The following is a 12,608-nucleotide window of genomic DNA, read 5'->3' as shown; positions in this document are numbered from 1 at the left end:
CAAAGGAGGAAATTCTGTGTCAGGGGTGCGCAAAACCTGTGGCGGGGCGCTACTACCAGTGGACTGTGCTACACCAAGAGCAGAACCACCTGCAACGAGGTCGGCGACCGTTAACTTGCGACGCTGTTCGAGAGAATTTTTTAAAACAAATACCCTCCGCGGACAGTCGGTACGCACGTGACCACTTTCATTGCACAAAAAACAGGTGCCAACCTGACCACTATATGTTATATGGACACGATATCCACCGATCTGCAGGTGAGATGGAATATTCTGCTTAACGTGCATTTCGACTGAACGAATACCACTGTAACATTGCAGGCGATGTTGGCTTGACCAGCGTTCAAGGCGAATGCTCTTTACATCACCATACTTTTGTAGACCCTCCTTAAGATAGACATTATCCACCTCCGGTGGAAGGTTGTAAACACGAACACTGGTGTACGTAATGGAAGCATTGGAAAGCAGCACGGTACTTACAGAATTATCCCGATGCCGAAAGAGAACTTGATGACCATATTTAGAAAGAATTTTATCAACCTGAAGTGGGTCCATAAACTTAACAAAGAAAACATACAGTTCGGTATCAAAATAAGCAGTGTGCACCTGATCCGAATGAACACCAAAGCTATCGACCAACCAGTCATGGATCTCAAGGGAACTAGGTTGCACATGGCGGGTTGACTTGTCAAAAGTAAAACTAACTGTAGCCTGACGAGGAATAACCTGGGACGACATTTTCAAACTATGCGGTCGAAACCGCTACACAAAACACACTGAAAGAAAGACAGAAAGTAACACAAGGTACGAAACAACGACGGAGAAACACTCACAGACGTTGCAACACAACACGTAAACAAAAACGATAGTCCACTATACGTAACGCTACGGCGGAGCGGAAGACTAGGCACGTCCACACTGCACGGCGTCTAAAGCGGAACTGCTTCTTTGCGTTCACCACAGCCGTCGAGAAAAATACACTTCAGAGCTTAGAAAATGCGTACAAAGATTTACTCTGCCACAACAATTCGCAACCACTGAGGTCCACAGCGATGACTGACGGGGTGCTGCCGTCTTTCATCTATCATCATCTGTGATCTTGGCTCAGGCCCGAAAAGACTCGCTATTTGGAAATTTTCGGTTCAAAGTATTACATTGGCCCATTTAAAATTGTGCTGCCCCCTGTGAGAATCGAACTCACGACCCCTGGTTTACAAGACCAGTGCTCTGCCCCTGAGCTAAGGAGGCTGTTGCAGTGTATGCTTCTTTGCGTTCACCACAGCCGTCGAGAAAAATACACTTCAGAGCTTAGAAAATGCGTACAAAGATTTACTCTGCCACAACAATTCGCAACCACTGAGGTCCACAGCGATGACTGACGGGGTGCTGCCGTCTTTCATCTATCATCATCTGTGATCTTGGCTCAGGCCCAAAAAGACTCGCTATTTGGAAATTTTCGGTTCAAAGTATTACATTGGCCCATTTAAAATTGTGCTGCTCCCTGTGAGAATCGAACTCACGACCCCTGGTTTACAAGACCAGTGCTCTGTCCCTGAGCTAAGGAGGCTGTTGCAGTGTATGCTTCTTTGCGTTCACCACAGCCGTCGAGAAAAATACACTTCAGAGCTTAGAAAATGCGTACAAAGATTTACTCTGCCACAACAATTCGCAACCACTGAGGTCCACAGCGATGACTGACGGGGTGCTGCCGTCTTTCATCTATCATCATCTGTGATCTTGGCTCAGGCCCGAAAAGACTCGCTATTTGGAAATTTTCGGTTCAAAGTATTACATTGGCCCATTTAAAATTGTGCTGCCCCCTGTGAGAATCGAACTCACGACTCCTGGTTTACAAGACCAGTGCTCTGCCCCTGAGCTAAGGAGGCTGTTGCAGTGTATGCTTCTTTGCGTTCACCACAGCCGTCGAGAAAAATACACTTCAGAGCTTAGAAAATGCGTACAAAGATTTACTCTGCCACAACAATTCGCAACCACTGAGGTCCACAGCGATGACTGACGGGGTGCTGCCGTCTTTCATCTATCATCATCTGTGATCTTGGCTCAGGCCCTAAAAGACTCGCTATTTGGAAATTTTCGGTTCAAAGTATTACATTGGCCCATTTAAAATTGTGCTGCCCCCTGTGAGAATCGAACTCACGACCCCTGGTTTACAAGACCAGTGCTCTGCCCCTGAGCTAAGGAGGCTGTTGCAGTGTATGCTTCTTTGCGTTCACCACAGCCGTCGAGAAAAATACACTTCAGAGCTTAGAAAATGCGTACAAAGATTTACTCTGCCACAACAATTCGCAACCACTGAGGTCCACAGCGATGACTGACGGGGTGCTGCCGTCTTTCATCTATCATCATCTGTGATCTTGGCTCAGGCCCGAAAAGACTCGCTATTTGGAAATTTTCGGTTCAAAGTATTACATTGGCCCATTTAAAATTGTGCTGCCCCCTGTGAGAATCGAACTCACGACCCCTGGTTTACAAGACCAGTGCTCTGCCCCTGAGCTAAGGAGGCTGTTGCAGTGTATGCTTCTTTGCGTTCACCACAGCCGTCGAGAAAAATACACTTCAGAGCTTAGAAAATGCGTACAAAGATTTACTCTGCCACAACAATTCGCCACCACTGAGGTCCACAGCGATGACTGACGGGGTGCTGCCGTCTTTCATCTATCATCATCTGTGATCTTGGCTCAGGCCCGAAAAGACTCGCTATTTGGAAATTTTCGGTTCAAAGTATTACATTGGCCCATTTAAAATTGTGCTGCCCCCTGTGAGAATCGAACTCACGACCCCTGGTTTACAAGACCAGTGCTCTGCCCCTTTTTTTTTTTTTTTTTTTACATCTTTTCTTTTTTTTTTGCGCTCTAACCAATTTTTTTTTTTTCTTAACCACTTTTTTCTATGAAAAACGAAACCCTTAACCTTCTATGAAAATAAAGTTGAATGTTGAAAATGACAACGAAAAGACTGCCCTCCTGGGCAAGGTAGATTTGCTGCACGAAGAATAAACGTAACATAAACACAGCTTCTTATCTCACTCAATGAAAGTTCCTGTAGCCAGTGTGCAGCAAGTCAGTGAAGGCCCCAGTGTGAGGGGGAGGCAGGACACGACACAGAAGCAGTGGGGCCTCTTCGCGGCACTACTGGTGTCCCGCGGCCCGGCCTCACCCCCGTACACTCAGGTGACCTATCCGATGCCCATGCGATTAAATGCTATTTTAAGCATATTGCCGAAGAGTTTCCCATGATTCGGGTACGTGCATGTTTTGGCGAATTCGATATTCATAAACATCTTGAATTCCAAAAAATTGTCACCGCCAAAATTATTAAAGACGTAGCTGGAATAGGTACCCAGCAACCACAAAACTGCATTGTTTTTCGTCTGCGGATAAAATTGCACATCAGGACGAGACAGTAGTGTTGACGAAACATTGGCGGTTGTAGTCCTGGTAAGAAGAGCTATTTTTTCTCGAAGCCAAGCCCAGTTCTGGAGACGTTCCCCGCAGGTGTAGCGGTGGAGAACTGTATCCGTCAGTTGGCAGCGATGACAGAGAGGGGTGTCACTGAGCCCGATTTTGTGTAACCTCTCGTTCGTGCTAACCACATCATTGATGGCTTTGTACCAAGCAGTGCGGGCATCGGAACTGAGGACACGGGAACTGACATTGCGCCATACGATATCCCAGTTCATGCCACCGAGCTTCGTTGCCAATGGATTCTTTCCTTCGTGTTGTCTCCAGTCCGCTATTATCGCTTGTGCAGTTAAATGTTGAGAATTTAAGACCTCTTGACTGATGTAGCTCCGTGAAAGGTAATATTCTCTGATATGTTTGAGCCGATAACTGATGGGCTGAATATTCAGCGGTGGATCAAGATTTTGCGGCCTGACGGCAGTGAATAATTGCGCTGTAATGCCGGAAGGATCATTGTTAATTATAGCGGCCGTCCTTTTAACATAGAGAGCCATCGCTTTCACCTTGATATCTACTAATCCCATCCCTCCATTCTGGGGATGGAGTGTCGCAGTTTTGGCAGACACGCGAAAAATTTCCCCTCTCCAAATAAAATGGGTGACCTTCGACATAATTTGCTTAGCAATGACGGCAGGCAGTGGCAGGAGCTGCGCCGTGTAGAAGGCTTTTGATAAAATACAGGAGTTGACCAGATGGATCCGTTCAAATTGATTGAGGCTTCTGTGGGAATTGTCAATGAGAGCACCGTTAAGTTTACGCACTACTTCCCTCCAGTTAGCCGCCGCCATCTTTAAAGAGGACGCCGTCAATATGACGCCGAGAGCCTTGTGGACGCTGACTTCCTGAGCGTAGCCCACTTGCAAATGCTGGAGGCCACAGAGGTTAATAAATTTACTTTTCTTGTCATTCAATTTAGCCCCCGACGCCAAACAGTATTGCTGGAGGTGAGCCGCTAAAGTGGTGACATCATTCTCATTGCGGACAACCACACCCACATCGTCGGCATAGGCGCCTACGACAGTTTTTTTTCCTGAAAGTGTTAGCCCTGTGAGTTTCGCCTGCAGTTGGAGTAACAGAGGTTCGAGTGAAAGAACAAAAAGTAACATGGACAAAGGGCTGCCTTGTGGTATCCCTCTGTTGATTTGAATCGGTTGGGTTAGTTGCGAGTTGACAGAAAGTCTTGCGTTGATCCCCAGTGCCATGTTTTTGATCATGTCAATCGCGTTCTGCAAGAAACCGAATCTTTTCATGGTTTCAAGGAGGTACTCGTGAGTGACGAGGTCAAAGGCTTTAAAAAAGTCCAGAAAAATCAGCCCACACTTCACGTTACTGACGTTCGTTAAAGCAATGATATCCCGGTAAAAAGCTGCCGATTGCAATACAGTTCTCCCGAAAGCACATGTCTGCTGACGTCCAATGAATTTTGCAGTGAGTGGCATTATTCGCGTGTTGATTGCACGGGCGACTATTTTATAATCGGAGTTTAACAATGAAATGGGGCGGAAGTTGGCGATATTTTTTGTACCTCTGCTTTTAGGGATAAGCACAATTTTGCATTCCTTAAAGGCAAGTGGTATAGGCTTCCCTTGAAAAACTTCGTTCACTAATTGGGTGATTTTGTCCCCGATGATGTGCCAATACCTCCTGTAAAATTCAATGGGTAATCCGTCAGGACCAGGGGACTTCCTGATCGGCGAGTGGCAGACAATCTCCAAAACATCTTTATTACTAAATTCCAAAGAAATGGTGTCATTGTCTTCTCTAGTTATGGGAGAGGAAATGGCACTAAACAGTTCGTCATAGCAGTCGTCGTGAGTAGCCACTGACGTGTAAGTGTCAACAAAATAGTCGTGTAGTGCCTTGATAATCTCTCGCTGGGTGTCGACAGTCGTGCCATCACCTAGTTTCAGGGCCTCAATAAAAGTCCTCCGTCTGTTCTTAGCATGTTTGACTAGGTGGTATAGAGCGGCTGTTTCATCGTCTCTGACCGACTTCACTTTTGATTTGATCTTAAGACCTTCCAGCTGCATCCTCTTAAGATTGATTAATTTCGCCTTTATTTTTCGAATGTCGTCTATTCTGGTGTTCGCGGCGTCGGCTCTATCACAGAGGTCGCGTAAGATAGTGTAGTAGAACTCCATCGTCTTCTTTATCGCGGCTGCTCTGTCAATACCAAAGAATATAATAACCTTTCGCAGTTTGGGCTTTGCATGCTGGGTCCACCACGCTATGGTGCTACGAAAGTTTGTGGTAGTGCGCAAACACTGCTCCCAAGTGCGTCGCACCGCCGCCTCTAGGTCAGCATCCGTTAATAAGGAGACGTTCAAGTTCCATTGATTTTTATACCAACGCGTTGGTTGTGGCAGCAAATTCAGGCACGCAACGACACCACTGTGATCGGAGAAGCTGGAGGGTATTGTTTCAATTTGTAACAAGACTTTCTCTAAAACGTCGGAAACATAAATCCTGTCAATTCTGCTGCATGAATTCGCGACGATGTGTGTGAATCGTACCAAGGTCGGGTACCTAATTTCCCACGCGTCTTTCAGTTTGAGGTCTGTCACGAGACGCTTTAATTCAGGCGAATAATTAAAATTCGGGGACTGATCTTTCTGGGATAAAACACAATTAAAATCACCTCCAATGATAACACGTTCGGGATTTTTCCGTAACAAATAGATGATATGTTCCTTAAAAAAATTTGCTCGTTCCGCTCTATAGGTACTACCAGAAGGCGCGTACAAGTTAATGATGGTGACGCCAAAAACGGTGACACCCACACCTCTACCCGAATCTAACTTGTCAATCTGAGTGGCGGGAATGCCTTCTCTAAGTAAGATGGCAGTCCCCACGTTCGAGTCGGGGGAAAAATTAGTAATAGCAACAAAACCAGGAAGAGTTAAATGTGGCATGGCCACCTCCTGCAAAAGAGCGATATCTGTTCCCGACTCATAGAGATATTGTTTTAAGGCACTCAGTTTCACCTCCGACCGGATTTTATTAATATTTAATGTCGTGATCGTATAGGCCTGCGACATAATGGCAGTACGTTGCAGAGGCGGAAGGAGCAAATGTCTTTAAAGGGCCACATCTTCATGCCATTCCATATTTGTGGCCGGGAAATTCGAGTCTGTGACGTCACTGAGTTGTATTCTTGCGTCTTTGTTCTTACTCTTTTTACGCACAGCATTTACATTAGGTTGCACTCTGATCCTGGGGCGGACACTGTGGAGCACCTCCGCAGCCGGCGGCGTGGGAGGGTCGTGGGTGATGTCAATCTGCTCTCCCGGCACATTCCGCGAAGGGATCGCACGCGGCGATACCGCCGGCGAGCGAGCAGCTGAACTATCACTCGCACTATCAGCCTGTTTGGCAACATTCTCTGCCCGCAGCTGTTTGTTGTCATCGACAGACCCGGACAGCTGTGTTTGTATTATTTCCTGGAGTTGTTGACATTCCCCTTGTTGTGAGTCCTGAACCGAAGCGGCTGCCACGTGATGTGTACCGTCGGCGCTCAGAGATGTTTGTGTACCACCATCACAGGCCTCTGTGTGTGTACTTCCTGCAGGAATGTGAGCAACACGTACAGGTTGGTCGGTCTGAGTTGGCTGTCGCGGAAGTTCTAAGGCACTAGCCAGCGGTAACTGCTTAACTTCCACGGAAGTAGCGGCACTTGAAATTGTGGGAGGAGAAGCGTCCACAATAGCCTCACCGATTGGAGCTTTCGTTTCCGAGCCGGATTCCCGATCGTCCTTTTTCGCGGTCTCATGCGCACTAGAGGTGTCGTTATCAGAACCACTGCTGTCACAAGTTCTGCGCCTCTTATTGGTCGCGGCATCGAGTTTTGCAGGGGGCAACGCACCTTTTTCTCTCCGAACCAGAACCGGAAACTCATCAGAGCGAAATTCTTGTTGCTGTTCCGAAGGCATTTCAGAACTAGGGATCCCAATCTCTGTCATCGGCTTGGCCGCCACTACATCCGCCAAAGTAAGCCTTTTACGCTGCTGGAGGGAATTCTTTAACACAAACATGCGCCTGGGGCAGTCTTGACGCAAGTGACCACTCTCATTACAGATATGACAGGTCGGAGTTTGGCCAATGTAAGTAACGTGAGCCTTATAGTCACAAACAAGTATATGGGATGGAATATTCTGCTTTACTTGCATTTCAACAGATCGAACGCCACTGTAACATTGCAACCTATGTTGACTTGACCACCGTTCATTTCGAATCTGCTTAACGTCACCGAATTTGGACAGTACCTCCTTCAGATAACAATTTTCGACTTCAGGGGGTAAGTTAAAAATACGCACGTTCGTGTAGTCTACATCGGCATTGGAAATGAGCACTGTACTTACAGAGTCGTCCCGGTGTCGGAAAATAGCACTTCCTCCGTGCTTCGTCATGATCTTCTCCAGTAATACAGGATTCAGCAATTTAACAAAAAAACAATACTGCTCGGTATCATAATAGGCGGTGTGCACTTGGTCAGATGTAATCCCAATAACATCAACGATCCAGTCATGTATCTCCAGTGAACTCGGTTGCACAGATCGGGTGGACTTGTCGAAATCAAAACGGAGTGTACATTTTCGCGGAAATAACCTGGACATTGCAGCAGATAGCGAGCGGTTAACCCGCTACAATAAGACCGCAACAAAAATACAAATGGAAAACGATATAAACTGCAGAATAACACAACACTCGCAAACAGAAATATGAGTGGAAAAACACGCCTTGTGAACACGCGGCGGAGCGGAGCACTGATACGTCCGACCTGCACGGTGTCGCAAGCGCGACTATGCCCCTGAGCTAAGGAGGCTGTTGCAGTGTATGCTTCTTTGCGTTCACCACAGCCGTCGAGAAAAATACACTTCAGAGCTTAGAAAATGCGTACAAAGATTTACTCTGCCACAACAATTCGCAACCACTGAGGTCCACAGCGATGACTGACGGGGTGCTGCCGTCTTTCATCTATCATCATCTGTGATCTTGGCTCAGGCCCGAAAAGACTCGCTATTTGGAAATTTTCGGTTCAAAGTATTACATTGGCCCATTTAAAATTGTGCTGCCCCCTGTGAGAATCGAACTCACGACCCCTGGTTTACAAGACCAGTGCTCTGCCCCTGAGCTAAGGAGGCTGTTGCAGTGTATGCTTCTTTGCGTTCACCACAGCCGTCGAGAAAAATACACTTCAGAGCTTAGAAAATGCGTACAAAGATTTACTCTGCCACAACAATTCGCAACCACTGAGGTCCACAGCGATGACTGACGGGGTGCTGCCGTCTTTCATCTATCATCATCTGTGATCTTGGCTCAGGCCCGAAAAGACTCGCTATTTGGAAATTTTCGGTTCAAAGTATTACATTGGCCCATTTAAAATTGTGCTGCCCCCTGTGAGAATCGAACTCACGACCCCTGGTTTACAAGACCAGTGCTCTGCCCCTGAGCTAAGGAGGCTGTTGCAGTGTATGCTTCTTTGCGTTCACCACAGCCGTCGAGAAAAATACACTTCAGAGCTTAGAAAATGCGTACAAAGATTTACTCTGCCACAACAATTCGCCACCACTGAGGTCCACAGCGATGACTGACGGGGTGCTGCCGTCTTTCATCTATCATCATCTGTGATCTTGGCTCAGGCCCGAAAAGACTCGCTATTTGGAAATTTTCGGTTCAAAGTATTACATTGGCCCATTTAAAATTGTGCTGCCCCCTGTGAGAATCGAACTCACGACCCCTGGTTTACAAGACCAGTGCTCTGCCCCTGAGCTAAGGAGGCTGTTGCAGTGTATGCTTCTTTGCGTTCACCACAGCCGTCGAGAAAAATACACTTCAGAGCTTAGAAAATGCGTACAAAGATTTACTCTGCCACAACAATTCGCAACCACTGAGGTCCACAGCGATGACTGACGGGGTGCTGCCGTCTTTCATCTATCATCATCTGTGATCTTGGCTCAGGCCCGAAAAGACTCGCTATTTGGAAATTTTCGGTTCAAAGTATTACATTGGCCCATTTAAAATTGTGCTGCCCCCTGTGAGAATCGAACTCACGACCCCTGGTTTACAAGACCAGTGCTCTGCCCCTGAGCTAAGGAGGCTGTTGCAGTGTATGCTTCTTTGCGTTCACCACAGCCGTCGAGAAAAATACACTTCAGAGCTTAGAAAATGCGTACAAAGATTTACTCTGCCACAACAATTCGCAACCACTGAGGTCCACAGCGATGACTGACGGGGTGCTGCCGTCTTTCATCTATCATCATCTGTGATCTTGGCTCAGGCCCGAAAAGACTCGCTATTTGGAAATTTTCGGTTCAAAGTATTACATTGGCCCATTTAAAATTGTGCTGCCCCCTGTGAGAATCGAACTCACGACCCCTGGTTTACAAGACCAGTGCTCTGCCCCTGAGCTAAGGAGGCTGTTGCAGTGTATGCTTCTTTGCGTTCACCACAGCCGTCGAGAAAAATACACTTCAGAGCTTAGAAAATGCGTACAAAGATTTACTCTGCCACAACAATTCGCCACCACTGAGGTCCACAGCGATGACTGACGGGGTGCTGCCGTCTTTCATCTATCATCATCTGTGATCTTGGCTCAGGCCCGAAAAGACTCGCTATTTGGAAATTTTCGGTTCAAAGTATTACATTGGCCCATTTAAAATTGTGCTGCCCCCTGTGAGAATCGAACTCACGACCCCTGGTTTACAAGACCAGTGCTCTGCCCCTGAGCTAAGGAGGCTGTTGCAGTGTATGCTTCTTTGCGTTCACCACAGCCGTCGAGAAAAATACACTTCAGAGCTTAGAAAATGCGTACAAAGATTTACTCTGCCACAACAATTCGCCACCACTGAGGTCCACAGCGATGACTGACGGGGTGCTGCCGTCTTTCATCTATCATCATCTGTGATCTTGGCTCAGGCCCGAAAAGACTCGCTATTTGGAAATTTTCGGTTCAAAGTATTACATTGGCCCATTTAAAATTGTGCTGCCCCCTGTGAGAATCGAACTCACGACCCCTGGTTTACAAGACCAGTGCTCTGCCCCTGAGCTAAGGAGGCTGTTGCAGTGTATGCTTCTTTGCGTTCACCACAGCCGTCGAGAAAAATACACTTCAGAGCTTAGAAAATGCGTACAAAGATTTACTCTGCCACAACAATTCGCAACCACTGAGGTCCACAGCGATGACTGACGGGGTGCTGCCGTCTTTCATCTATCATCATCTGTGATCTTGGCTCAGGCCCGAAAAGACTCGCTATTTGGAAATTTTCGGTTCAAAGTATTACATTGGCCCATTTAAAATTGTGCTGCCCCCTGTGAGAATCGAAGTCATGACCCCTGGTTTACAAGACCAGTGCTCTGCCCCTGAGCTAAGGAGGCTGTTGCAGTGTATGCTTCTTTGCGTTCACCACAGCCGTCGAGAAAAATACACTTCAGAGCTTAGAAAATGCGTACAAAGATTTACTCTGCCACAACAATTCGCCACCACTGAGGTCCACAGCGATGACTGACGGGGTGCTGCCGTCTTTCATCTATCATCATCTGTGATCTTGGCTCAGGCCCGAAAAGACTCGCTATTTGGAAATTTTCGGTTCAAAGTATTACATTGGCCCATTTAAAATTGTGCTGCCCCCTGTGAGAATCGAACTCACGACCCCTGGTATACAAGACCAGTGCTCTGCCCCTGAGCTAAGGAGGCTGTTGCAGTGTATGCTTCTTTGCGTTCACCACAGCCGTCGAGAAAAATACACTTCAGAGCTTAGAAAATGCGTACAAAGATTTACTCTGCCACAACAATTCGCCACCACTGAGGTCCACAGCGATGACTGACGGGGTGCTGCCGTCTTTCATCTATCATCATCTGTGATCTTGGCTCAGGCCCGAAAAGACTCGCTATTTGGAAATTTTCGGTTCAAAGTATTACATTGGCCCATTTAAAATTGTGCTGCCCCCTGTGAGAATCGAACTCACGACCCCTGGTTTACAAGACCAGTGCTCTGCCCCTGAGCTAAGGAGGCTGTTGCAGTGTATGCTTCTTTGCGTTCACCACAGCCGTCGAGAAAAATACACTTCAGAGCTTAGAAAATGCGTACAAAGATTTACTCTGCCACAACAATTCGCCACCACTGAGGTCCACAGCGATGACTGACGGGGTGCTGCCGTCTTTCATCTATCATCATCTGTGATCTTGGCTCAGGCCCGAAAAGACTCGCTATTTGGAAATTTTCGGTTCAAAGTATTACATTGGCCCATTTAAAATTGTGCTGCCCCCTGTGAGAATCGAACTCACGACCCTTGGTTTACAAGACCAGTGCTCTGCCCCTGAGCTAAGGAGGCTGTTGCAGTGTATGCTTCTTTGCGTTCACCACAGCCGTCGAGAAAAATACACTTCAGAGCTTAGAAAATGCGTACAAAGATTTACTCTGCCACAACAATTCGCCACCACTGAGGTCCACAGCGATGACTGACGGGGTGCTGCCGTCTTTCATCTATCATCATCTGTGATCTTGGCTCAGGCCCGAAAAGACTCGCTATTTGGAAATTTTCGGTTCAAAGTATTACATTGGCCCATTAAAAATTGTGCTGCCCCCTGTGAGAATCGAACTCACGACCCCTGGTTTACAAGACCAGTGCTCTGCCCCTGAGCTAAGGAGGCTGTTGCAGTGTATGCTTCTTTGCGTTCACCACAGCCGTCGAGAAAAATACACTTCAGAGCTTAGAAAATGCGTACAAAGATTTACTCTGCCACAACAATTCGCAACCACTGAGGTCCACAGCGATGACTGACGGGGTGCTGCCGTCTTTCATCTATCATCATCTGTGATCTTGGCTCAGGCCCGAAAAGACTCGCTATTTGGAAATTTTCGGTTCAAAGTATTACATTGGCCCATTTAAAATTGTGCTGCCCCCTGTGAGAATCGAACTCACGACCCCTGGTTTACAAGACCAGTGCTCTGCCCCTGAGCTAAGGAGGCTGTTGCAGTGTATGCTTCTTTGCGTTCAGCACAGCCGTCGAGAAAAATACACTTCAGAGCTTAGAAAATGCGTACAAAGATTTACTCTGCCACAACAATTCGCAACCACTGAGGTCCACAGCGATGACTGACGGGGTGCTGCCGTCTTTCATCTATC

General features: G+C 47.1%; 17 non-coding genes across 17 annotated transcripts; all 17 read right to left on the bottom strand.

The window, feature by feature from the left end:
• Nucleotides 1-1,176: 1,176 nt before the first annotated feature.
• Nucleotides 1,177-1,248, bottom strand: Trnat-ugu (transfer RNA threonine (anticodon UGU)). The gene has a single exon. It is a non-coding gene; the product is annotated as a tRNA-Thr (tRNA).
• A 247-nt stretch (nucleotides 1,249-1,495) lies between these two features.
• Trnat-ugu (transfer RNA threonine (anticodon UGU)) lies at nucleotides 1,496-1,567 on the bottom strand. The gene has a single exon. It is a non-coding gene; the product is annotated as a tRNA-Thr (tRNA).
• Nucleotides 1,568-1,814: 247 nt separating this feature from the next.
• Nucleotides 1,815-1,886, bottom strand: Trnat-ugu (transfer RNA threonine (anticodon UGU)). The gene has a single exon. It is a non-coding gene; the product is annotated as a tRNA-Thr (tRNA).
• Nucleotides 1,887-2,133: 247 nt separating this feature from the next.
• Nucleotides 2,134-2,205, bottom strand: Trnat-ugu (transfer RNA threonine (anticodon UGU)). Its single transcript has one exon. It is a non-coding gene; the product is annotated as a tRNA-Thr (tRNA).
• Nucleotides 2,206-2,452: 247 nt separating this feature from the next.
• Nucleotides 2,453-2,524, bottom strand: Trnat-ugu (transfer RNA threonine (anticodon UGU)). Its single transcript has one exon. It is a non-coding gene; the product is annotated as a tRNA-Thr (tRNA).
• A 6,027-nt stretch (nucleotides 2,525-8,551) lies between these two features.
• On the bottom strand, nucleotides 8,552-8,623 carry Trnat-ugu (transfer RNA threonine (anticodon UGU)). Its single transcript has one exon. It is a non-coding gene; the product is annotated as a tRNA-Thr (tRNA).
• Nucleotides 8,624-8,870: 247 nt separating this feature from the next.
• On the bottom strand, nucleotides 8,871-8,942 carry Trnat-ugu (transfer RNA threonine (anticodon UGU)). The gene has a single exon. It is a non-coding gene; the product is annotated as a tRNA-Thr (tRNA).
• A 247-nt stretch (nucleotides 8,943-9,189) lies between these two features.
• On the bottom strand, nucleotides 9,190-9,261 carry Trnat-ugu (transfer RNA threonine (anticodon UGU)). Its single transcript has one exon. It is a non-coding gene; the product is annotated as a tRNA-Thr (tRNA).
• Nucleotides 9,262-9,508: 247 nt separating this feature from the next.
• Trnat-ugu (transfer RNA threonine (anticodon UGU)) lies at nucleotides 9,509-9,580 on the bottom strand. Its single transcript has one exon. It is a non-coding gene; the product is annotated as a tRNA-Thr (tRNA).
• A 247-nt stretch (nucleotides 9,581-9,827) lies between these two features.
• On the bottom strand, nucleotides 9,828-9,899 carry Trnat-ugu (transfer RNA threonine (anticodon UGU)). Its single transcript has one exon. It is a non-coding gene; the product is annotated as a tRNA-Thr (tRNA).
• A 247-nt stretch (nucleotides 9,900-10,146) lies between these two features.
• On the bottom strand, nucleotides 10,147-10,218 carry Trnat-ugu (transfer RNA threonine (anticodon UGU)). Its single transcript has one exon. It is a non-coding gene; the product is annotated as a tRNA-Thr (tRNA).
• A 247-nt stretch (nucleotides 10,219-10,465) lies between these two features.
• Nucleotides 10,466-10,537, bottom strand: Trnat-ugu (transfer RNA threonine (anticodon UGU)). The gene has a single exon. It is a non-coding gene; the product is annotated as a tRNA-Thr (tRNA).
• A 566-nt stretch (nucleotides 10,538-11,103) lies between these two features.
• Trnat-ugu (transfer RNA threonine (anticodon UGU)) lies at nucleotides 11,104-11,175 on the bottom strand. The gene has a single exon. It is a non-coding gene; the product is annotated as a tRNA-Thr (tRNA).
• Nucleotides 11,176-11,422: 247 nt separating this feature from the next.
• On the bottom strand, nucleotides 11,423-11,494 carry Trnat-ugu (transfer RNA threonine (anticodon UGU)). Its single transcript has one exon. It is a non-coding gene; the product is annotated as a tRNA-Thr (tRNA).
• Nucleotides 11,495-11,741: 247 nt separating this feature from the next.
• Trnat-ugu (transfer RNA threonine (anticodon UGU)) lies at nucleotides 11,742-11,813 on the bottom strand. The gene has a single exon. It is a non-coding gene; the product is annotated as a tRNA-Thr (tRNA).
• A 247-nt stretch (nucleotides 11,814-12,060) lies between these two features.
• Nucleotides 12,061-12,132, bottom strand: Trnat-ugu (transfer RNA threonine (anticodon UGU)). Its single transcript has one exon. It is a non-coding gene; the product is annotated as a tRNA-Thr (tRNA).
• Nucleotides 12,133-12,379: 247 nt separating this feature from the next.
• Trnat-ugu (transfer RNA threonine (anticodon UGU)) lies at nucleotides 12,380-12,451 on the bottom strand. Its single transcript has one exon. It is a non-coding gene; the product is annotated as a tRNA-Thr (tRNA).
• Nucleotides 12,452-12,608: the final 157 nt, after the last annotated feature.

Source organism: Schistocerca nitens, chromosome 1 (genome assembly GCF_023898315.1).
Source record: "Schistocerca nitens isolate TAMUIC-IGC-003100 chromosome 1, iqSchNite1.1, whole genome shotgun sequence".
Classification (NCBI taxonomy): domain Eukaryota; kingdom Metazoa; phylum Arthropoda; class Insecta; order Orthoptera; family Acrididae; genus Schistocerca; species Schistocerca nitens.
The sequence above is the reverse complement of the archived record's forward strand: the minus strand, read 5'-3'. Positions and strand labels throughout refer to the sequence as shown.